We start from the raw sequence: 26,514 nt of genomic DNA, 5'->3' as shown, positions 1-26,514 counted from the left end.
CTGAGTCTGCAGAAGATGAAAAATAAAACAATGGTGGGCTGTGCTCATCACCGGTCTAAAGCCTGATTGGAATTTGTATAGGCACCCTGTCGCTGATGGCCACTGCTATAATTCCCTTAAAATGAGAACCTCAAAAATGTTTATTGAGGCAACCAAAAATGATATTGGGCAGTAGTTTTTAGGGAGATGCCTGTCACCGTTTTTAAAAATGACAACAATCAAGGCTTTTTTCCATGCCTTTCCTCGCCTTCCCTCAGAAGCTCACTGTCTCCCAAGCTCTGGTGCTCTCTAGGTTGGACTATTGTAACATCCTCTTTCTAAATCTACCCGCCTCTACTCTCCGCCCTCTGCAACCTATCCAGAACAGGACTGCGAGACTTTTCCTTGGCCTCAAGCCCTGTGATCGTATCTCTCCAGCTCTGAAATCTGTCCATTGGCTCCCAGTGGATGCAAGGATTAAATTCAAAACCCTGTGGATTGTCCACAAGGCTTTCTGGAGCCTGGGTCCAAAATACCTTCAACTATCCCTCCGCAAATACCTCCCCTCTCGAGCTATTCGCTCCTCTACCTATAACTCCCTCCGGGTCAATAGTTTTTCAAAGAAACGAGCTGGGGGGAGATCTCTATGTTCGGCTGGTGCCTCCCTCTGGAATAGCCTCCCTGCCACTCTAAAGCTTGAGGAGAATCATCTCCGGTTCCGGAAGCACCTCAAGACAGTCCTCTTTGCTTCCGCCTTTGCTACCCCTCTCCCCTGCTGATCTGCTCTCTCTTGGTACTGTGCACATGTCCACTCTCTGTCCCCTGGGCCCAGGTATCTACTCACCCTGCCACCCTCCTGCACTGCCTCCTGGCCACCCCTTGCATTGGGGATTGTATCTGTACCCATATAGCCCCCCCTTTTTTGTTCCTTCTTTTTCTGCACTTATCAGACTTACCCAGTCTGCGGCCTTAAACACAGCACTTGCCACTTGCTTGCTGCACTACCACTGTTTATTGCCTCCCTTTTCTATTTATTTTATTTATTATTTATCTGCTCTCCTCTGCTCCTTACTTTCCACTCTCCCCCTTCCATGCACTTTTCCTTTTTCCCTTTCCCATGCACTTGTGCATTCTCAATGTCACTGGGCCTAGTAAGATCGTTGTTTTGTTATGTTGTTTCTTCCCTGTTCCCCTCCCTTGCTTTTGAGGTTTGCTTTTTTTAATAAGCATCCAAACCATATCTAAATCAACAGTCAAGTAGTCAGACCAAGCTCAACCCCCCCCTTTCGAAGGCTCCAGCCTACTACATAATTTAGAGAAATGTCTCTCTGTTCACTGCTTGTATGGGCATTAATTGGAGCGAGCATTAAAGTGTGGGTTTCCCGAACCAACATCCAAACAGCACGTGTGTCTTTTTGGAGAATCGTGCCAAGCTTAGCTTCAGCATCCACCATATTCAAACAGATGCGATGATACTTTACCCAATTTCTGTAATTTTGTTTCAGAGCCTTAACTGCAAAATTATAGGTACTGATATCCCTATTGAAATGTCTCAAGGCTCTTTGCAAGGTATGTTTCCTATCAGCTAATTTTTTATGATATTTATGCCTATAAACCTGGTTCCCCCTGGAGGGGCTGGGAGCCCGCACTTTTAGAGCATACAAATTTTGTAGAATTTTTTGGACTGTCGTATCATAAGCAGATTTCAATAACAGGTCCTTTCCTATTCCACCATTTTCGATATACTTTCATTAAAATTGACCGCTAGCCCAGGTTCCAAACAAGTGAATGATCTCTTGGATTAATTTCGACATCAAAATCAGCAGTTAACTTCTCAGTTTCATTAATATCCACTTCCAAGAACAGCGCTAACAGACAGTGATCACTGGAATTCAGATTTATTACCTCCAGCTTAGAGCATTTCTGAATGAGATCATCAGAAACAAAAATGTAGTCTAAGGTAGACTTTGTCAGGCCATTAGCCCATGTGAAATGAGAGGGTTTATCACCCATTATGTTGTCATTTAACAAATTCAGAACCCAACTTTTAAACTCTGTTCTAATAGATATCCTCTTTCCTTTGCCACTCGAGTTACATTAGATCTCTCTTTTAGCCTGTAATAGCAGGGGTCTAAACACTCAGTATTAAAATCCCCAATGATGACCACACCACTAAGAGCTTCCTCCAGTGAATCTGACATTAGGTTGGACAAAGCATCTAAAAACGATATTATATCCCCTGCTTTAGGGTTGAAATATATGTAAAAAATAGAACAAAAAACTACCCCAGAGACTTGGTCATAGGTATGGATAAACCTTACTAATTGAATATCTGTTCTTTTGGTTTCAATGTTATTCATTGCAAAACCCATGCCATTCCTGAGTGAACACACAAGGCCCCCCGAAAGACGTCGAAGGGGGCCCTGTGATGCTTTCACAGATACAACGGTAAAACCGTCCACCAAAGGCACTGACATTAGCCACCTCTCCTGTAGGCACGAAAAGGAGTATAACCTTAGGGACTCAAATTCTTTTGTCAAAAATGTATGACCCCTACAATTCCATGCATCCAACGAAAACAGTCAAACCTAGAACTGCCATGTATGTCCCCATGTGAGGCAGTTAGTATAGAACTCCAAACATACGAAGGGCACACTTCCACCAGGTTCTGGTCAGATACTCGACATACTGAGTTAGCATTTGAACCTATGCTTATGTGTAATGGGTCATGCTGTGCCACTTCCAAGGGTTGCAGTTGAATAGACACATTTGTACTGCAAAAAGATTCCCTGCTTATTTTCAGTTATGTTTTATAGTATGTCATAGCCCATAGAAAGAAGAGAGGCCAACTATGACAGAACCAAATGTCTAATCATACATGAGTAGAAATGAAGCTTAACCATGTCAAATTTCTTTTAGCCACCAATCTCACCTGAGCCAAGTCTCCAGAAGGAAATAAATGCAGATTTGGAGTTTCAGAGAACACTCCCATAATGTGAGAGCGGTTTAAAGCTGGAGAGTCTCGATCTGAAAATACCTGTTTCAGATACAGAATGTAATCATCCGAAAAAAGTTACAGATACCCCCAAAGCTGTTTCACCCTTCTTGATATTTAACTGATAGACCTGATTTATGTCACATTCTTGAGACTTAGTTTGTTCCCTCGAGGTTTGTACCCAAGTTGCATGGAGCAAAGAGGAAGAGTCCTGGGCCCTACTCTGTGGCACTTGAAAGTTTGCCCATTCAACAAAGACCTCTTTTCTAACATAGTCATAAAGGAAGCAATCGTAGAAGTTTGTGGATTAGACAATGGAAACTCCAAGTCAGATACTGAAGGGAGTAGACCACATAACTTCTTACGTTTCTTCTCTAGTATGGTAACAGGAGTGAAGGTAACATGTTGTTTTAAAGTACAGACCCTTCATCTTGGCAATACCAACGATACTGTGGTCTTTGGGACCGGATCATCCTTTTGTGGTGTAATAGTGACCTTTGAAGTGATCATTTTCGGCAAGCCGGGGACACACTGGACCATAATTGGGGCCAATGATTTAAGTTTCACCAGAGATGAAGCATGAACAAATGAACTAGAAAGACCATGGTGCACTTCTTTAGAATCAATTTCTATTTCGTTTATCAAAGAAGCCAAAGGAGATAGTTCCTTGTGGTTACCCAAGATTTTTTCAGCAGGTTCCCCAATACTCTCCATCTCTGAGAACACTGATAATGTACTCAGATTCAAGGCCGCAGTATGCTCGATCACTGTTTTAAAATATTTTTAATAGAACCTATGTCCCCGATTGTGGCCGATTTGGAAAGATGATTACCTTTGTTTTTAAGTTTCCTAGACGATAAGACAAGTATTTCAACAGCCGCCTTTGTATGGTTAGTGCCATTTTCCTTTAAGGCTCCAGAAACCTCAAGTACCAAGACACTAGGCTCATTCTGAATAGGACTCAAAGTTTCACCCTGCTTCAAGTTCCTCTAGAATTGCTGAGATCCCCTCTTTCTCTGTTTTTGAGGGCTATTCATATTGGTTTATTTTTTCAGTGAAATATGGCAGAGTGACTGTGTTTGTAGCTATATCGCTCGACTCCATGGTAGTGGTTGGGACCTGCACTTCCATAATCTTTTCGGCATTTTCCTGCGGTTCAGGGTCCAAAGACTGACTTACTATCAAGTCAATCAGAATTCAATGTGTACCACAAAGAGAAACCTTGTCACAGAATCACTAACCTGGTCTGCAGAGGTATTTCGAGACGATTGTGAGAATCCCCGTGGGGTCTCTACTGCCCCCAGCCTACCAGTGGAGGAACTGGCACCGTAGATCCAGGGAACTGGGTACCGTAAATCCCAGGGAAACCCTCTGGGGTAGAAAACCCTGCAGCCGGACGTCAGGAGACGGGTGTAACGTGGTCCCTGGAATGGCGTGCGTAGAGAAGTCTACTCAGGCGAGACAGGTAGGGATCTTCCTGCGAGCAGACTGGTGTCTAGTAGGGGTAGAAGAAATAAGGTAAGTGGATAAAAATTTGAGATGCAGTAAGTCGGAAGATTTCCGGAGAGTAGGAATGGCTACCTGGGAAAGAGAGAACAGAATTTCCTTTCCCAGTTCCGGAGATGGGTTTGAATACTTGGGAAATAACAGAGTGGAAGACGTAAGTTCTTCTCTTGTTAATCGGCTCGAATCTGAAGTCTAAGGGAGAAAAGGAAGGGTTTAGTGATGGATTGTTTGTAACGGTCTTGAGACCTATGAAAGGGTTTTGTACCGTTGTGGATCAGAAATGATTCTTGATCAGACGGCGTGCAGGTGCCAAGAGGAAGGACCAGGGTCTGAGAATTGCTCGCAGAGAGAGCCCTGGTACACAAACTGAGATGGGAAGTGTGTTTGTTGGTTAGATCTCTGTAAAGATACAAAGGATTAATAGAAGGCAGAAGTAATAAGTAGACAGAACTATGAAGCTGCGAAAGAGAATTCCTAGCTGCGAACTTACTGAGCGTCTGGTAACCGAGTAGCGACACAGAGAAGTGTTTGCTCTCTTGCTTGAAATATGGTCACCTGACCATTCAGGGGCAGGGGCGGGGACTGCACCGTGCTAGAAACAGTAGAAGGGTGGAGAGGTAAAGGTTTGTGAAGCACTGCCATCTTGGGAGGATTCCGTGTATCACGAGTCCCAGGAAAAATGCTTCGGGCACTGACATAGCGCCGTCGATTCATACACCACCATGACCATCTGGATAATGGGGACGTGACAGCATGCACCCCCCCCCCCGCAGAGGCGGACAACCCAGCTTGCCCGGGTGAAGCTGATAGAAACGGCAAATTAATTGGGGGGCATGAACCCCAGAGGCTGGTTCCCAAGACGAATCGGCTGGAGAATAGCCCTTCCAGTCGACCAAAAATTTCAGTCTACTTCTATAGTAGCAAGAATCCCAGATCCCAGATACTTCAAACTCCAGGCCCGGAGACGTGGCTAGCGGGGGAGGACGAGGCACCGCCGACCTTGAGAACCGGTCAGCAACATGTAGCTTTATCTGGGAGATATGGAACACCGGATGGATAGAGAGGTAAGTGAAGTCTCACAGCCGCCTCACCCACCAGATGAGTGATCCTGAATGGACCAAAATACTTCGGAGATAATTTGGAAGGCACCAGATGCTGGGGCAGAAATTTAGAAGACAACCATACCTGATCCCCTATAGCAAGGGCAGGTGCAGCTCTCCGTTTTCAGTCAGCATAACGTTTGACTCGTTCCTGGGTCTCCAATAGGGCTGTCCGTGTTAACTTCTGACTTCTATGTATGTTCTCAATCAATGCATCCACCCCAGGAAATCGTGAAGATGATGGGGATGCAATAGGAAGAAATGACGGATGAAATCCATAAGAGCAGTAGAAAGGGCTTGAGTTTAGAGCCGTATGCGTGGAATTATTGTACGAGAATTCCGCCAACGGCAGTAATTCTACCCAATCATCTTGTGCAGCAGACACAAAACATCGCAGATAACCTTCCAGTGTTTGGTTAAGGAGCTCAGTCTGACCATTAGTTTGCGGATGAAATCCAGAACTCAAGGCCCTTTGGATCTGTAGCAGGGAGCACGTCTTCTTCCAGAATTTTGATACATATTGTGTTCCCCTGTCAGAAATTATTCTTTCAGGAAGACCATGACAGGAGAATATCTCAGAAATAAAAATCCAAGCCATCTGATATGCTGAGGGAATCCCGGGGAGAGCAGAAAAATATGCTAGTTTGGTGAAGTAGTCTATGGTGACCATTATGACGGGATTATCTTCTGAGGATGGAAGGTCAACTATAAAGTCAGTGGATATAATTTGCCATGGTTTTGTAGGTATGGGCATCCAAGAAATAAGACCCAAAGGAGCTTGATGTGAAGATTTCGATTGCAAACAGGTCGTACTCGTACAGGCAGTCACATAATCACGTACATCTAGAGAAACAGAAGGCCACCAAAATTGCCTTTGTATGAGATCCAGTGTCTTTCTAATTCCCCGATGACCAGCTGCCTTTGAATTATGACACATGTACAGTACTTTCTTTTGAAGTTCTGTTGAGGGGACCAGGAACTTTTCCTCTTTGAAGTAAAACCCCTGTTCCTTAATCAAGTGATGGGTATTCTCTAAACCTTGACAAAATTCTCGATTATCAATAGCGGATTGTCGGATCTCCTGTAAAAAGTCTGTAACGGCTTGTACAAAAACTGCCTTGGGAAATATTCGGTCGGCCTTAAAGTGAATCTTGGGAGAATCCCTTCGAGATAACGCATCTGCTCGAAGATTTTGGTGTCCGGGTAGAAATGTAAAAAGGATTCTGTAGGGAGAGAAGAAGTAAGCCCAGCATGCTTGACGACTATTAACTGTTTGGGCGTATTGTAGCACTTTAAGGTTTTGATGGTCTGTGCGAAACTCGATGGGGTGAAGTTATCCAAGTAATAGATGTCTCCATTCTTCAAAGGACTGCTTGATGGCCAATAGTTCTTTCTCCAGGACTGAGTAATTAACCTCTGATGGCCCAAAGGTTTTGGAAAGAAATGTTACAGGTCTTTCAGTACTCTCTGAGTCCTCCGGGAGGAGTACAGATCCCATGGCATGATGCGAGGCGTCAGTCTCCAAAATGAATCTCTTGGATTGATCTGATGTCAACAGGATGGGAGCTGTGGTAAAAAGTCTTTTTAACAAATCAAAGGCTTCTTGAACCTGAGGATTCCAGTCGAAGGTTACATCCTTTCGTAAAAGTCTGGTAAATGGAAGAAAAATCTCTGAAAAGCAGGGGATGAACTTTCTTTAAAAGTTTGCGAATCCCAAAAACCTCTGGATTTCTTTAACATTACCAGGAGCAGGCCAATTTACCATGGCTGTTACTTTCTGTGGATCCATTGAAATTCCGTTGGCGGAAAGCACAAAGCCTAAATATGTAACCTGAGGCTGATGAAATCCAAATTTTTCTGCCTTGCAATATAACTGATTGGCTTGTAGTCTCTCCAAAACTAAGTTGACATGATGTATATGCTGATCCCTGTCTGAAGAGTATATCAAGATGTTGTCAAGATAGACAACTACGAAATTTAACAATACATCAGCGAATAGATGGTCCATAAATCGCTGGAAGACTGCGGGGGCATTTGACAGACCGAAGGGCATTACATGCTATTCATAGTGTCTGAATGGAGTCCGGAAGGCGGTCTTCCACTCGTCTCCTGGGGCAATTCGAATGAGATGGTAAACCCGTTGAAGATCCAACTTTGTGTATATTTTAGCTCCTGTAACTGCTTCAAGAATATCAGGAATGAGTGGCATTGGATATATATCTGGAATAGTAATCTTATTTAATGCTCTGTAATCGATACAAGGACGTAGCTTGTCCAAATCTTTCTTTGGAATGAAAAACAATGATGCACCGGCAGGTGATTTTGATTCGGTTATAAGGCCATTTTCTAAATTAGTTTGTAGATATTCCTTTAAAGCTTTCTTTTCTTTCTGGGACAGCATATACATGCGGCCGAAGGGAATGGGGTGGTCAGGTAACAATTCAATATGACAATCGTCTCTTCTAGGAGGTGGAAGAGAAGAATATTGTGGATGATCAAAAAGTGGGAGGTGTTTTTTGTGGCACTCGGGAATTTGGCTTAGACTCCCTATAGTTGTAAGAGAGTCAGACTCTGGCTCTTGTGAAGAAACCGGAACTGGAATCGTTTTTTGTGGAAAACAGTGGGTGACACAATATTTTGATCCCATAAATAGGGTTTCAGCTGTCCAGTTAATGAACGGGTTATGAGTCCTCAGCCATGGTAATCCAAGAGGTAAGTTCTTCTCTTGTTAATCGGCTCGAATCTGAAGTCTGAGGGAGAAAAGGAAGGGTTTAGTGATGGACTGTTTGTAACGGTCTCGAGACCTATGAAAGGGTTTCCTACCGTTGTGGATGAGAAATGATTCTTGGGCAGACGGCGTGCAGCCACCAAGAGGAAGGACCAGCGTCTGAGAATTGCTTGCGGAGAGAGCCCTGGTACGCAAGCTGAGATGGGAAGTGTGTTAGTTGGTTAGATCTCTGTAAGGATACAAAGGATTAATAGAAGGCAGAAGTAATAAGTAGACAGAACTATGAAGCTGTGAAAGAGGATAGCTGCGAATTTACAGAGCGTCTGGTAACAGAGTAGCGACGCAGGGAAGTGTTTGCTCTCTTGCTTGAAATACGGTCACTTGACCGTTCGGGAGCGGGGACTGCACCGTGCTAGAAACAGTAGAAGGCTGGAGAGGTAAAGGTTTGTGAAGCACCGCCGTCTTGGGAGGATTCTGTGTATCACGAGTCCCAGGAAAAATGCTTTGGGCACTGACATAGCGCCGCCAATTCATCCGCCACCATGACCATCATGACCATCTGGATAATGGGGACGTGACACTTACTTGTATTACCAAATTCTCTGCTTCAGACCAACCCTTCACAGGTGGCATTTGGTGCACCAAGTCGTGTACTAGAACTGTGACTGAAAACAGCAGGGGTTGTGCTCCATTTAAAGACTCAATTGTCTCACCGGTTCTCTCAGTAGCATTTGGTTGAAAACTATGAAAGTGTTTCAAGGGTGTATTCTGAACAAGTAACACTTGGGGTACAGCTTTGGATATAAGTCCTATGACTTCCTGGCATATTATCTGAAGTACATTTAGACTGAATATTTCCATATATATATATATATATATATATATATCCCTCCAGAAAGGCTATTTTGGCTGCCATTTGGTTATTTGTACATTGTTGTTCACGGAATTCATCTGTAATGTCCTCACATGATTTAGCCAGGTGGGCTAATGTAAAATTTAAGGCATGGAGAGCAGTTCCTGGTGTATTAGGCAGTTCATGCAAAGATGTGCCCATCATCCCTTGCCCACCTGAATTTAGGGGTGAAGACTGGAAGGATAGCACCAGCAGCAAACCAACTTCCGCCTCAGGTTTAAAAGATTCTGACAAGAACAAAGATGGTGATCAAGACAAATTTGTGACTAGAATAATGCACACCCCGGTAAGAAAGAGGTCCAACAAACTTCTGGAGACCCATCAGGATTTATCATCAGTGGAGGGCCATCTAAGGCATCAAAGTCCAAAGACCCCCCTTTAAGGACACCATATTTAACATTGAGGGCGTCCATCAGAGAAGGCTTCATAAGTAAGTCACCTGAAGAGCAGATAGGCAATCTCTGGTCCATAATTTTGATCCCAGCAATAGAAGGAAGTTCAGCAGATTTCTCTATCAGTGGTTTGTTCAGCAGAACCATGTGTTTGTTTCCACACTATAACCTTAAGGCAGCCTTTGTGTTACTTAGTAATGAATGAAAGTTAATTTAAGTGTAGTCTCAGCAGAATTTACAATTGGCAATATAGTAAAAACTCACCAGAGTCCAACAAAAGAGTGAGCTGATGTGAAAAGAAAACAAAAGAAAATACAGAAGCGGGTTTACATATTCTGCCTCACGACCGCTGTGGACCACTTCAGCAACCACTTCCACTCGATTAATGCCACTGACGTGCACATCCACAGGCACCAGAAGAAAACTTTGCTGCAATACTGCAGCAATCAAACACTGGCATGCAGAAACGAGGCAGGGAGCCCCATGAGATGAGATGAGCCTATGCCTCGAGAAAAGTCACGGCTTTCAGGTACCCAGGATGGGACGACACAAGCCGCGAGCCAAATAAAATATTGAATTTTAAGAAAAATCACCCTGTGGTGTTCTCTCAAGGGGAATTAACTGAATTAATATATTTAGTTAAATAGGCTAAGTATCTACACAGTTTTGCCAGTCACTAAAGAGGGAAAGATTTTAAGGCAAGCAGATCCCCCCACCTTTGGTTTCAATTGGCTAATTTCTACATGGAAAGCCTCTGTTTAAAGTTCAGGGAAGCCAGCTGTATTTCAGGAACCTCTTGGAGAACAGGACAGGGGTCTGGCCACTCCACTCTCAAGGATGACCCCCAGCTCTTCACCATAGGGCACAGTCAGTTTTTTTGTTGGCCTCCCCTCCAATTGGCAGCTTCAGTTGGATGAAATGCTCAGCAATCTCCTGGTGTTTCCTTGAAGCTGTCAAATGGTACATTTCAGCAGCTCCCTCCCTTCCTTATAGTGTATTCACTTTATATGCCAGGGATGACACCACCAAGTTTACAATCTTGGGGAGTAGACTGCAAGAGTTCTCGCAAATAGCACTGGACAGTTACCCTTCTCGATTCTCCCAAATCCTGCCTCTCTCTATGGATTGGTTTAGGAGTCTGGCACAGACATATGGCATCTTCCATTAAAAATCCCCTTTTGTTCCCATGTCACTTTTTGGCAAACATCTAGTTATGTGTCAAAAATGTTGTGATTTACTAGTAACTGTCAAAATGTATACATATTCTGCTTCAGCTAATCCTGGGGAATTTAATACAATGACAACCAGGACTGCTCCATTTTGCATGACTGCTTTACAATTTTATGCCATTTTTGCAAAAAGCATAATAGTTAGGAACATGTAATGTAGTACCCATATTGCTAATTTTACCCTCCATCCGTTCGCCAACTCTTAAATTCGGGACATTTTCAGATCAGCCAGAAACCCATTTTAGATGGCCATTACAGTTACCTAAATCGCAGTTGGAGGAATTTTATTATTTCCACAAAATTGCCTGGAAATGATCTAAAAAAGGACACATAAATCAATACAGTATGGCATGTGGTTGCTGGGAAAAAGGCCTAAGTTATCGTAGTCATTTTATATTGATGGTAACTCTTTATGTTAATGCAATTAGGAACCCTCCTGTCGCTAGCACCATTTGCCTCTTTGGGCCAGCCTGTGACCAGAGTTTTGTTTTCTTTTATTATCCTCTTTGTTGTTTGAAGTTGGCAGCTGCCGGTCAGAAAATCTGGGGCCTTGGAAACACAGAGATCCCCTCCCCACAGTCATGCACCAGCTTTGCGCAGAAATGAGCTTTCAGAGACACCAAGTCTAGGGAAAGTCTGTTTTCAACACCTCTTAGCAGCTACACTTTATTGCAGTCGTAAACAGCTGGAAGGCCAGCCAGGCTTCCAGTGTGGGAGTCCTCTGTGAAGTTTGGCCCACAGCAAACAAAAGGGTCTGGCTTGGACCTACAGGAACATTTTCATGGAGACAAAGTGGCCTTTCTTTTTAAATGTGTGCCTGTATTTTGCATGTGGAGCATAATATACATTACTTTTTGTCAACATACACCATGTCTTATGTTGGCAGAGGAACATTTTTCTCTTGTCTTACTTTCAACTGCGAACACACATGCAAAGCCATGTTGGTGTTAGTGTTAATCCTGTCTTTCATGTGAAAGGGATCTTTGGATTTCTTCTGCCACTGTGAATTAAAAAAGCTGCTTTTCCTTTTGTAATGACAGGTAAGCCTTTTCACATAGAGCATTCTTGTGTTACGTGCATACACCCCCACCATCTGCCTTAATAGGCCCATTTTCTGTGTGAAGATTGTTCTTATTTTCTTTTAAGAAAGCTGGCAGGCCATGCTTCCTGTGGTCCTTCAGTTTCATTTATTTGGGGGCTTTGATTAATCCCCACAATGGTACCACCCGAGGAACGGCCTTGGGGCTGGACCAGCAGGCAGAGAATGTGTATTCTCGCCTGCTGTTCTAGCCACCTGATTGGCTGACCGCCCTTCCCCAGGTGTGAATATCAGTTCAGATTTATGTGTCACCGTATTTCATATGCCTTTCTCTGCCTTAACTTAATTTTTATAACATATAGAATATCATACTCATTTTCTCACATAATAAGTCTCTGAATTCAAGTTCGTGCATCACTGTAAGCCATATGCCTCTTCCTGCTCATTAAATATTCGTCAAACAAACCATAAAATGACAAAGACAGAAATACAAGACAACATAAAAAACACTAGTTAGCATATAATATTACTATTCATCAAAACAGATTCAACTCATATTCTTAATATCTAAAAAAAACACTGCATATGACAGAAAGGAACAAGGAAGGAAAGAAGAATCAAAGTGTTATCTACTGGAAGATGTGCAGCCAGTTTTGACTTGGCTGAACACAAAAACACACAAAAATAAGAAAACCACAAAGTTTTACAATTGTATTAAATATTACATTTTACTACACTCTACGACTGGAATTATCATTGTGCATGGCGAACCTAAGCATTTTACAACAGTGAAAGTAACTGCGATATGCAGTTAGGAGACATCTTCAGGTTTGGCAGTGACAGAATGCTGCACCCAAGTATTCGCTCTCAAACAGACACTGGAATTCATTGAGATTTGCATGAGTAGACTTGATTTAAAGAAGATAAATGAAAAAAGAGGCATGCTTGCTCTTTATAGACCAGTATTCAAAACAAGATTATGTTTATTCACGTATCTTGTTCCAAAAGAAAGGAAAGCAAAAACATTAGTTCACTTATTTTGTAACAAAAAAGAAACTTTGATTTTTCTTAAAAACTCTTGGTCGTTCATCATTTTTTAATTCTCATAACGGCTATGCAATTAAATTGTTCTTGCAATCCCTTAGTTGCTCATAGTTTCTTGGCCACATGTAATGTGATTATTCTTGTAATCCCTCAGTTACTCTTAGTTTCTTGTCCTCTAGACATATTTTTCTGGGTTGTCTCATCAGGAGTATCACATCTTTTTGTTGTAAACTACGTCTAACGGGGGTAAACATAATTCAAATCAATGATTAACAATATTTATTGTGATATGATATTATCATTGGATAATCTTGATTTAAATTATTTAGACTAATTTTAGAAGTGAATATACCAACACTGACCTTGATATTTTATCACATGTATCCATTTTCATCAGTGTTGTTTTTCAATGGCGTCAGGTAATCTGTAAAAGTTAGATGCAGCTAATCATTTACTTGAGAATTATATATTGTTTACACAATATTAAGTTTGAGATTATGATCATAAGTAGCTTAATATATTTATGTAAAAAAACTAAGATGATTCTGATCAGGTATTCATAAAAATCAAAGCTAATATTAGTTAGAATTAACACTAACCACATTTTTGGCAGAGTTTCTCTCCTCCTAATATAGCTTTGACTTTTCATGCCATAAGCCCACTTTTAGAATAGAAAATGCCTGCGATTTAATGACATGACGTGAATACGTCACTCAGCATGCAATAATGTCATTGTGTCAAGTGTAACAGAATCACATCACGTTATTCCCAGTGACGTCACCACATAATACATTTTGAACAATGAAATTGGGCAATGATATTATCAAATATTGATGAGGAATTATCTTTTACAATTATTAAGGGGAACTTATTGATGATAATTTAGTCTATGTGTAATACCATTCATGGTGGAGTAAACAAAACAATATGATGACATCTTATATCAGATTTTAGACAGTAAAAATGGCATTAAAGTAACATTGTATACTAAGCCATTTTGATGACATTCCATAACAGAACAATGATTGCAAAACTGTTTCAATATAAAAACCTACATTTCAAAAGAAGGAGAAGAAAAGAGAGAAATAGATTTTGTACACATTTTTTTAAAGAAAAATATACAGTTCATAATCCTGGTTCAGGCCTGTAGTGCATGTGTCCATTTTGAATATCCATCTGGATTTTTTGTGTCTAAGAAGAAGTTCTTTGTTCCCTCCTCTGAAGGGTAGAATAGTACTTTCTAACCCTGTGCATTGGATAGCTTCAACACTGTTATGTCATGTGTTCCAATGCTGTGCCAAACGATATTTTGAATCATTTTTATTTATGGCTCTGATATATTCTTATATACGTATTTTGCATTTTCTTATGGTGCTGCCGACATGCTATTATTTTGCATTTGCACAAAATCCCATAAATTACAAAGTTTGTGTTGCAATTGGTGAAGTTCTCTATTTTGTGTGATTTGCCATTTGGTTGTGCAATTTATTTCTGTTTATCCATGATTAATGTAGACATGTTACAGTATTTGTAGTTCCCCTTTGGAGAGGATGGCAGTCTGAACATTGGGTGGCCTGTCGGTTCATTTATCATCTGAGGTTTCAAAAACCTCTGACTGATTTTGTTCTTTACAGTTGGTACGTTACTATATGTCATGATTGTTTTGTCAGAAAGATATTTCGCTAAATCCTTGTCTGTTTTCAACATAGTCCAATGTTTGTTTAAAATGAATCTCACTTTCTTGGCATTGGTGCTATACGTGTAGACACATTTTATTTTGTTTACATCTTTCTCTCTTTGTTTGTTCATATTATGGGTTTGAATTAGATGTATTCATTCAATTTGTTTACTTTTATTGTAAGCTTCATGGATGCCACTCAATTTATATTTTTCTTATACGTTTTTCAGATGTTATGCTCACGTTTTTGTCAAATTCAATGTTTTCATTACAGTTTTTCTTGATATGTAAGAATCTCCATATGGGATGTTTTTGATGGAATGTTTGGGATGATCACTTTTAGAATTTAATATACTGCTAACTGTTTTTCCTTTATTTGTATTGTTGTTTGCATTGTTTTTTCTTTGAAATAAAGTTCTAAGTCCAAAAGGACGATGTGTGCTTTACTGCAGTTCATGGTTAGTTGATGTTGTAATCATTATTAAAAAACAATTCGACATATTGAGATTGTTTCTCCAAAGTACCTCACCATATCATCAGGATGTCATCAATACATTGTCCCCAATAAACTAAGTTGTTGTCGGATGTGAAAGCAGGAAGGGACAAAGCACATTCAGTTTCAGAGTTCCCCATAAACAAATGTGCATTTCTAAGGCATATTTTGTGCCCATGGCTGCGCCTTGAAGTTGTTTAAAGATTTTCCCATTGAAACAAAAAAAATGATGGGTTAAAGTAAATCTTAACATTTGGTTGTGTTTGAAATGAGATATAGATCTGGATTTGAGATAATAATAAATGATATAAATACCCTGATCATGTTTGATGATTGTATACAACAATGTCACATCCAATGTAATATATATTATGTATTCCATGTGGTCTGGTCCAATTGTCTGATTACATTTTTGATATCTCTGATGTAGGATGATAGTTCCTTAACCATTGGATTTAGATATTTATCAATATATTCTGAGATTTTTTTCTGTAAGAGATCCTATAAAAGTAATGATGGTTCTAGGGGAGGGAATGTAAATCCTTATGGATCTTGGGCAGAAAGTAAATTGTGACCAGAATAATGTATTTGACATTTACATAATTCTATTCTTTATCCGCTAATAGTCCTGAATTGAGCTATTATTTCATTTTAATTGCCCAGTTATTGGCAATTTCTGCAGTAGGGTTAGAGTCTAATTGTTCATAGCAATTGACATCATTCAGTTGTCTCATACCTTCTTTGATATAATTCAATCTGTTCATGATTATGTTGCCACCTTTATCCGCTTGTTTGATGACAATATCTTTGTTTACTTGAAGACTTTTCAGGGCATCCCGGTCTTATTTGGAAGCATTTTCATTAAACCTTTATTTCTTCTTTATGAAGTGCAAGTTTCCTTAAATCTTAAGTGACAAGTTTATTGAAATTGTCTATAGAATTTCCAATTGGAAGATTAGGGACAAATTTAAACTTTGGGCCTCATTACAAGTTTGTTGGTATCTCAATGGTAAATTTGCTGAGATACCATCAAATGGATTTACCATTACCACCATTTGGTCCGGCAGAATTACAGCTGGATTGCAAGTGGCAGTATGGAGGGGTTAGTCTCCATTTATGGGGTCCACTTGTGTTAATTCCGCCAGCAGTAATTCTGCTGAAATTTCTATTGTTTTATATGTTTTAATTGTCTATATGTTTTGATGTCCACTCATTTGGATCTGCTCTGGTAACTGTGCTGAATGGATCCTTTGGCACTTTGTCAAGATCTTTATTTGCCAGTTCTATATGTTGTAAAAGCCAATCTTGAGAGGGCCATGTAGATATACCTGACAAATGTGACCGTCTGGAGCGCGTTTTTCCACTAAGATGCTGTTTTGACTGCGGTCATCCTTAGTAAATTCAACACCATTTTGTCTTCGCTATTTTGTCTGCGAATTTAGTCAGTTCAAAAGGAAGCTGTGAATCAAGAGGTTGCCATTTGTTTATTGGAGCATTTATTAACACCGTAGGGGGAGGAATATGTATTTCCTCAAAGTACCCTCCCACAGGGGTTATTTTCTTGATCTTTTCTGAGAGTGGTGAAGACATTTCTTTTTTGTCCTTTCATTTCCACCTGCTTACTTTGACAAGAGCAGATACAACTGTCTGTATCTCTAATAATTTTTGTCAGCTGTTTGCCTGTATTTCGCCACTCAATTGTTTCTAGAACTTTTTTAGCTAGAGCGGAAATAGGTTCAAGCATTTGCAGCAGAAGCACTTTACCTGCACGTTGCTCTTCCATAAGTGAAGCGAGTGCAGAAGATTGTACATCAATCTTTGATGCAAGCACATCAAAATTGCTCTTTAGATATAAGTGGCCACCCAAAAACGCATCATTTGTATTCGAGCCATCTCCATCACTGCTGGACTTGTCCGTGGTCACAGAGTCTGAGTGAGAGGCGAAGGCATCCATGTCAGGAGAGTTGGATAAGTTAATATCAATGATGTCTACCATATTTTTTCCAGCTGGCAGAATCTGCTCACCTTCCAACGATGCGTGTTGTAGGTTGACGGCCAACTTCATTAAAGAGTGGTTATTATTAATGGCCTGTGATAAAGATTGATCGGAGTCTTCATTCATTGATATCGAAGAATGACGAGGCTCTGTAGAAGACAGCCTCAAAAAAGGCAGTGATTACCGCTTTTGATGATGGAGTGTGTAAAATATCGGACACATTGCCCTGTTTAATGGCACATTTCTTTGCGTGGCATTTGTTGTTAGAAGGTCGTCTGTGCAATGTAGCTTTGCGAGTCATTGTTTGTTGCATAAAGAAGTTAGCAGATCAACGTTCTTACCTTCAGCTGTATAGAAATCCACAGATTTTATGAGAGGGGAAAAAGTCCCAACCCCCGAACACAAGACAGAGGACACTCAGACTCACACTTGATGCGCACACTGACACGCTCAAGGCAGGCTTATGAAGGTGGTTCTTGGCAGTTAGTTCCCAGGACTAGGCACAATGAGATGTTTACAGCACTGTAGAGGGTCTCCAGGCCAGAGTAGCAGAGTCAGGAAATCTGGCTCTCGTGAATTTCTCTGATGTCAAAAGCAGCCTATTTCGCAGAGCAACAAAGTAGCAATGAGAATGCCCAGTAACACAGGACACTCAGCCTCACACACGACGCAAGCACTGACATGCTTGAGGTAGGATTATGAAGGCGGTTCCTAGCAGTTAGTTCCCAGGGCCAGGCACAATGAGATGATTACAGCACTGTAGCGGGCCTCCAGGCCAGATTAGCATTGTCAGTATATCTGATGTGTGCACTGATGTGCTCAATGTAGACTTATGAAGGCGGTTCCTGGCAGTTAATACCCAGGGCCAGGCACAATGAGATGATTACAGCACTGCAGAGGGCCTCCAGGCCAGAGTGGCAGAGTCAGGCTAGCTGACCCTCACCAATTTCGCCGATGTCAAAAGCAGTCTATTTTGCAGAGCAATGAGAATGCCCAGTAACACATGACACTTAACCTCACACTTAACACGCGCCTTTTGCTTTCACTAGTTGAGTCCATTTCGAAGACCTTGATGTGGCTGCATTGTTACTGTTGTCTTTAGATATTGATGCTTTATATTACATATTATTTTTGATTCTTTACTATCATGTTTCTTATGAAATGTGAAACTGCACCCATTTTTATAATCCTCTAATATATATTAATTTCTTGTTTTTTTATTTTAAGATCTGAAGAAAATTGGCCCAAAATGCCATCTAGAATTTGCTAATTAGGTAGCTTCTGAAAGATTAATTTGTTACATTTTCAAATCACTGATTTCACTCATTGTTTTATCATGTAGTTTCTCAGATTCATTAATGATCCTGATCATAATTACTTTGGAAGTGGATGATATTAATAGTTCCCAATCATTTAATGCTACTCTGTCTTCTTCTTCATAAGCGGGAACGATACAAATACAAAGTCCTCTTGGTATTCTGTCCACTTCTAAGTATTGTTTCAGGTTTTTATGTTCCACCATTTAGAGAGTTCATTTTTGGAAAGTGTTTCTAATTATTCAAACATCTTTTTTAATGAAGGTTGAGTTTTATCAACAATATTACTATTTCTTTCTGTGATATTACTGGAAAGTAGTTCTTCTGCTTCCGCATCTCTGAGTTCAAATTCAGAATCCATACTTTACACAGAAAATATAGTGTTAGTACTGTTGTGTATTTAGTTAAACAAACAGCCTCTTGTCTCTACGTTAACAGTTCTTTTAATATACATTAATAACAAGAAAGAGTTTGCAGCTTTAGACAAAAATTAAGTTGACATAGCGCCTCTTTGTCCCTTTCAATCTGTTATTAATGGCGTAAAGAAGAATGTAATCTACTGAGCTCTGCAGTTTATTTATCGAATGAAAGGTATTTGTGAACTTTTTTTATTTTTTATGATTTGCTTATTTTTGTTCGAGGCAGACTTTTGGGTATATCAAAGTGCAACATAGAATTTGACTTAAAAACATTCATTTTCGGTGACAGCAGACAGGATGACTAACCCACAAAAGTGTGGTTATTTAGAGCTGGGATGATTAAAATTTTAAAATAAAAAGCTAAGGCTGTGGAAGTACCGTCCACGATTGACCAGACAGGGGTGGGGGACACATTGCTTCCCATTTCACTTTTTGGGAGGGTCATAATGCAGAGTAGACTGGACCTCTCCTCTGTGTGATGGCCCATTGGAAAATCACATTACACTTTTATGGTAAATGTGGGTAAAGGGACTGTGGGTTTCGGGCGGGAAAATCTGCGGGGATTTTAATGTGACAAATACTTGGTTCCCCATTCAAGTGCTGAAATTATCAGCCCTGTTTCTGGAATACTGTTTCTCTAAACAATGAGGATGTTTTTCCCCCTTTGACTGTTCACATTTCACTTTTTTTTAAAAATAAAATAACATATTTCTGAATAAAACGAAAATATTAAAATGTGGTTGAGTCTGCTGTGTTCTAGCTTCAATAAACAGTGGAAAGCCAGTCAGTGTTAGTGAAAAATGTTTTACATTATTTTGATTTCATTTTTTCTTAGAAAAAAGCACAGTAATACAAAGAAATAGGGCCTCATTACACGGATGGCGGAGAACCGTGGCGCTATTAGCGCCATGGTTCATGCCGATAAAAATACCGGCACCGCCTTGGCGGAAAGGGGAATTACCGCCCCATTCCAAGGTTGGCGGGGCGGTAATTCCCCCTTCCACCATTGCCCTTCCCCATTCCCATTTTTGCCCCATAGGGCATAATGGGAATGGGGAAGGCGCTAATTACGGTACCGCAAATTGCGGTACCGTAATTAGCTCCCTGGGTCCCTTTGCGGGTTGGTTTTTAACGCCTGCAAAAAGCAGGCGTTAAATCCCCCAACCCGCAAAGGGACCTCGTGGTAAGGCGGTAAGGATTTACCGGTACCGGTATTTTACCGGTACCGGTAAATCCTTACCGCCATCCGTGTAATGAGGCCCATAGTATTTATAGAACTGAAAGTCATTATTTTCAACTTTTGCAAGGCAGAATGCAAAAGATCAGAAATTGCCGTTGCTCATTGATTTTCTTCTCTGTCTTGTAAAACATGTAAATACCCCGTGCAGATGGCATTTACAATGGATTCCTATGGAATCCACATGCTTTTAGCAGTTGCAAAATGTAGGACAATTCCACAGGAATCCATTTGTTTTGCACCTGCATACAAATCACAAGAAGGCGTAAAACGAATTGTACTTTGAATACGGAGGAGGTACGCATGGCAGAGATGTTAACTCTGCTTCGTGCTTCTTCTCCATCTACAAAGCAATAGAAAATGGGCCTGAGTGCTCAATTAATATATACAAATATTAGGCCTGGATTATCGCTCAAGCCCATGTGAAATGTCCCCATTCGTGTTACTTGCAACCCACATATTCTACACCGGGCACAAATAATGATCTTATAAATTATCAGCGGCTCTAACATTAAGTGATTGTGGGGTGGTGGGGTGGGGGGGGACGGGTGGGTGGTCAACAAGCTAGACTAAAAGGAAATTCGGACCAGGAAAGACAGCAGTTCTCCAAACTGACAGAACATGAAATTAAAAGATATACCCTCTAAAATAATGTCACACAGTTCTAAATAAATACATAAACAACAACAGAGGCTGATGTATCTAAATGCAAGCTATGCATGTATATACAGCAACTGGAATGTACTTTTTAATGCATCTACCTGCCCAGGTATAAGCTGGATTTGTATGTGCAATAGACAGCTTGGAGTCGATTACACAGGTTCAAGCACTGGGCAGAAGGGACGGTCCGCCTGCTTAACATTCGGCACTCTGCTTTGTGTGCGCCAACCCGAGCGCCATTAGCAGTCCCCATATAGCCCCATACAGAGCAGCCTGCCCTTGTCCAGTTAATGAGGAAAGTCACGGGCACGGTTATTAAAGACACTTACTATAATCACTGAATTAAATACTTTCTTCATTGCTCAGTGGATCAGTGACCGCCATTAGTAACGGGCCTGACGAGGGAAGAGAATAGAACTGGAACGCTCCATTTACAGCGAAAGGGGACAAAAAAGAAATCCTTCCTCTAACTTGTGTTTATTTAAAAAAGCAATTACAGTCCTTTGGAAAATTATAAAAGGACAGTTTCAAGTAATTATTATAATGATATCATTAAATGTGTATTTTGTTTGGCGATTTGGGATCATTCGTGCCAGTGTGCCGCTCTTAGTGGCACTGGTCAAACACCTTATCGGGGCCATTAGGCCTCAAAGATAAATTCCCAGCGCTTATATTCCTGTTAAAGTCAAAGAAGAGGTGGGAGCGGGGAAGGTAGGATAGTGGCGATGAGACAGACACTTAGACCAGTCACAGCATGTATTTCTCGAACTCTGACAAACTCGTTCCTTATGCCCTACGCTTGTACAGAAGAAATAATGATGGATGAGAAACAACAACAAAAAAACACCATTCCACTTCAACCCCTTCTGCACCTCTCTCGGTTTTGAAACCCAATTGTATTTTGTTTTTATTTATTTTTTTAAAACAAGAGAAAAATCCAGCCAGGGGATGTGTTCGGTGGTTGGCTTTTGAGAGGCATTAAAGCAAAGGCAGAAGAATATTGGGGGCTTTCCTTAGAGGTCAGTGAAGAGTGGAGGCTGATTTGCTTTACAAGAGTTCATCCCAAAAGACCAGCTATCACAGCCACCCTCGGTTTACTCAAACCTTGTCAGGCAAATCTCCCACACCCCAGGCCAGTTCTACAGCAAGACGACTCAAGGCACCACCCAGAGAGCCAGAAACAGGAGGGGGGGGGGGGGGGGGGTAACATAACAAAAGGGCACCAAACATCAAAGCTAGCTTTACGGAAATGGTAGAGGGCACCAAAATGGCACCTGGGCTGAAGTGGTATAAATCCGTGCACCAGCCTTGCCACCACCAATGCACCCCATTCCAACCCAGTCACTCAACACTCCACATTCTTTGAAGAACTCTGTACTATGTGACGAATCAGGAATATTGGTCCCTTCTCCCCAGCGGGGAGTCTCCTCTTTGAGGTTGAGGTGAGCTCACAAAGTTAAACCCGACCTAGGGGTCTGAGAAAGTGGGACCTCACTGGGGGTTACTGATCTCTAGAGGACAAGGACTCCCATTCCTATGAGGAACTCCTTTTCAAGAATACATTGTCTGCATAGATGGGAATCAGACGGACTGATGTTACTTCTGTTTGGGGTTTAAATAGCCATGACATTACTTCAATATTTTTGGCTTCAGGTAATGCTGAACCCAACAGTCAAAGAGGAATGCCACAACCCTTTTGTTATTGTCAATGAACATAAAAAGAAAAGGAACCTTGAATGGAGGAGAGAGAATCCTATGCAGAGGAGACCCTCTGACAGGAAGACATCCTGGAGGGGCGTAGCCACGCTAGACAGCAGAGCTGGCGGTATCATGGAGAGCGAGCAGATCGCTAACAAGACGCAGGAAGGCTGGTGTCCCAAACGGTAACAAAGCCAAAGCCGAGAGCGCGATGGAGGCTGTAGAGAGACCATTTCGCCTGGTTGCACATCCACCCCGAAGCTGTGGTGGGCCTTGAAACCGTTAACCGATGCAGATACAAGGCCACCACAGAGAGATTAGATCACCAACCTCCCCATGAGAAGTGTGCCGACTGCCGAGCTGGGCAGCAGAAGGGAAGCAGTCTCTTCAGGCAAGGTAACAATGGGCAAAGGGGTGAGCGGCTGTGTCTCAGAGTGTGGAAGAAACCAAGAGGGTTACGGGAGCATGGAAAACCAGAACACTGAACATGGGCAGATGCCCAACAGAAGTCCAGCTGCATTAAATATATCAGTGGGCTTAAGGAATCCATAGAGAACTAAGTGACATTGACATCCGAGGCTGGACAAGGCAAAAGTGTTACAGGAGCCCAAAAAACCCAAACACTGAACATAGGCAGATGCCAAGCAGAAGTCCCACTGCCTTCAATATGTCAGAGGGGTTTAGGGACCCTTAGAGAGCTAAGGCTGGAGAAGCCAAATGGGTTACAAGAGCCCTTACATGCGAGGATGCAGAAGCCAAATGGGTTACAAGCGCCAGAGGAACCCAAATACTGGACATGGGTCTGCGTCCAAGAGAAACCCAGCTGAAGTAAGCACATTAGAACATAGGGGGGCTTTGGAGAGCCCTAGAAAATTAATCCATATTCTTATATGAAACGGGAAATCGAAAGGATTACGGGTGCCCAAAGGAACCTGAACATTGGACACAACAGATACTGAAAAGAGACTAACAGGCCGATTCATGGAATTCCTCACAAAAGTGTTGCACGCGGCTGGCGCACAGCGTGCCCGTGCGAATGTCTGCGCCAGCCGCGTGCGATAAAATCAATTTCCGCGCACAGCGTATTCATGGATTCTCGCCTCAAAAAGCAGACGTGGTGCAGAGTGGCGCAGCGACCCTGCAGCAGCGCCAGTTACGCCCCCAAGAACGCCCTTGCGCAAGGAAAAGCCATCAAGATCGCAAAACCATCGCAAAGGGCCGTGCCAACCCTGTACCAGTTTACCGGACTGGCAAACAGCAAACGCAAAGCGGGGAACGCGTATTACGGGTTTCAGGAACACGCGTGCACTAGAAGTTTCACATGCGATCTGGCCTGGGGGAGCGTGTGCGTGTATTTCAGGGGTGCGCGAGAAGTTCAATACGCGAATGGCCTGGGTGCGTGTATTTCAGGGGTGCGCGAGAAGTCCCACACGCGAATGGCCTGGGCGCGTGTATTTCAGGGGTGCGCGAGAAGTTCCACACGCGATTGGCCTGGGCGCGTGTAGTCCAGAGGTGCGCGAGAAGTTCCACACGCGATCGGGCCTGGGGGAGCGTGTGCGTGTATTTCAGGGGTGCGCGAGAAGTTCCACACGCGATCGGGCCTGGGGGAGCGTGTGCGTGTATTTCAGGGGTGCGTAAGAAGTTCCACACGCGATTGGCCTGGGCGCATGTATTTCAGGGGTGTACGAGAAGTTCCACACGCGAATGGCCTGGGCGCGTGTAATTCCGAGGTGCCCGAGAAGTTCCACACGCGATTGGCATGGGCGCGTGTATTTCAGGGGTGCGTGAGAAGTTCCACACGCGATCGGGCCTGGGGGAGCGTGTGCGGGTATTCCAGGGCTGCGCGGGAAGTTTTACACGCTCGCCTACAACACGTATTCATGGAATCGAACGTGGCCAATCCGGAAACACGTACGCCAGCAGGAAGTAGGCGTACATCCACCCGCACAGCATAAAAGTGCACGCAAACAACAAACAAGCTCAGACGCCAGGATGAACATACCGTTCCTAGCAGCAGTGCCCGTGGGATACCGCAGGAGGAGGAGGAGGATAGTCCGGGCCAGAATTTTTACACCCAGAACCAGCCTTTTTGGGATGCCTGATGACCATGTGTATGGGAGGTACAGGTTTCCACCTCACATAATACTCGACCTGGTCAGTGAGTGGGAGGATCACCCCACATCAACCACCCTGTGCTCCCAAGCACTCAGCCCCCTGGAGAAGGTCCTCCGTGTACTGCACCTCCTGGCCACTGGATCATTTCATCGGACAAGTGCCATAGTGGGGGGGGGTGTCACAGGCCACGCAGTCACGCTGCCTACACCAGGTCTTGGCCATCATCACTGCACACCCATCAGTCCGCAGGCACATATACCTGCCCAGAACACCTGCAGAAAGGCAGGCTGTTGCCCAGGATTTCTACAGGGTGGCACAATTCCCCAAAGTGCTAGGTGCCATTGATTGCACCCATGTGGCTCTACGTCCCCCAGGGCAACTGAGCACATCTATAGAAACCGCAAGCACTGGCATTCCATCAGTCCCCGGGTAGTATGTGATGCCAAGGGAATCATCACCTCAGTATACGCCAACTATCCAGGCTCCACCCACGACAGTTTCATCTACAGAATGTCTACCCTAAACCGGGACATAGAAGCTGGGCGGCATGGCGATACATGGCTGCTCGGTGAGTATAAATGCCACTGCGCATGCATGCATGTCAGATACTGAGTAATGTCACAACCCCACTAATGATACCCATCACCACCAGCCCAGGGGACAGTGCCTACCCTCTCAGCACCCACATGATGACGCCAATTCGGAACCCCACCACGCCACCCCAGGTAAGATACAACACAGCCCACATTGCAAACCGGGGCATCGTGGAGCACACATTCAGAGTGCTCAAGTCACGCTTCCGCTCCCTTGACCATTCTGGCGGGCAGCTGTTATACGCTCCCCCAGTAGTGTGCAGGATCATAGTGGCAGCATGTGTCCTGCACAACGTTGCAACACGCCGGGGCCTGTCCGTGGACATGGTGGTGCCCCCACATCCCCAACCACATGCATGCCCACTGCGCATGGGAGGGGAAAGGGCACGGGGTGAGGCAGCCCGTACGCAGCTCGTGGCTAATTACTTCACATAAAATCACACCCCTGTGGAGTGCACACAGCCATGGCACATACCAGCTGACAATCAATGATGATTGTAACTGACAATTATGATGTGTCAATGGACAGACAACTGTCACAACCATACCAGCCTGAGATTGTACATCTGGAAGTGTTCCATTGTGTGCTTCCCTACCTACACAAACACCACCAATGCTGTGTTCAAAAGACACACTTCTATGCTGCTAAAATCATTACCCCCTTGCAAGACACAACATGACAACAGTGCCATGTCACCCAACCCCTCCCCAGCACCGCCACCCAACACACCATGGCATGACATGCCATGTGAGAGCAAACAAAGTCATCCCCCAAATATGACACGTGTCACAAAGTACAGTGTCCCTAATGGAAACTGGCCACACACAATATGCCCACATAAATGTAGAAACAACAACACACATGACCAAATACTTACCACAATACAATCGACATAGCATAAACATGACAGTACCAAGGCAAAGGATACGTAGTCTTACAACATGAGAATGCCAGCACATCCACCACCTCCAACTGTACAGTGTTGTTGCCACGCACATCTGGAAGTCCACTGCTCACAACATGAGCTCCATCTCCAAAGTGGACGGCCTTGTGAAGACATGAGGAATGAACCTGCAAATTAGGAGGGAGACATGGATGCACAAGCACACATCAATACACCATGCAGTGCACAATACAACAACAATATGCACTAGCAATGTATACATAGCATTGACTACAGACTGCCCACACAGCTCATGGGAGTCCAACGTCACTGTGTAAGTCACTGTCACTTGGGCACACCCTTTGCAAGCCCATGGAAATGGGAAGCAGGAGGGGTGTGTGTCTCACGAACCCAAGCATCTAACCCAAACCCAGGACAAGGCTGCATGTGCCCAGCCGGAATACAGTGGATGCCCACGGGAGCCACACAAGGCAACACAC

This window comes from Ambystoma mexicanum, chromosome 2q (genome assembly GCF_040938575.1).
Source record: "Ambystoma mexicanum isolate Mex_15411 chromosome 2q, UKY_AmexF1_1, whole genome shotgun sequence".
NCBI classification, from domain to species: domain Eukaryota; kingdom Metazoa; phylum Chordata; class Amphibia; order Caudata; family Ambystomatidae; genus Ambystoma; species Ambystoma mexicanum.
Note: the sequence above shows the minus strand (reverse complement) of the source record.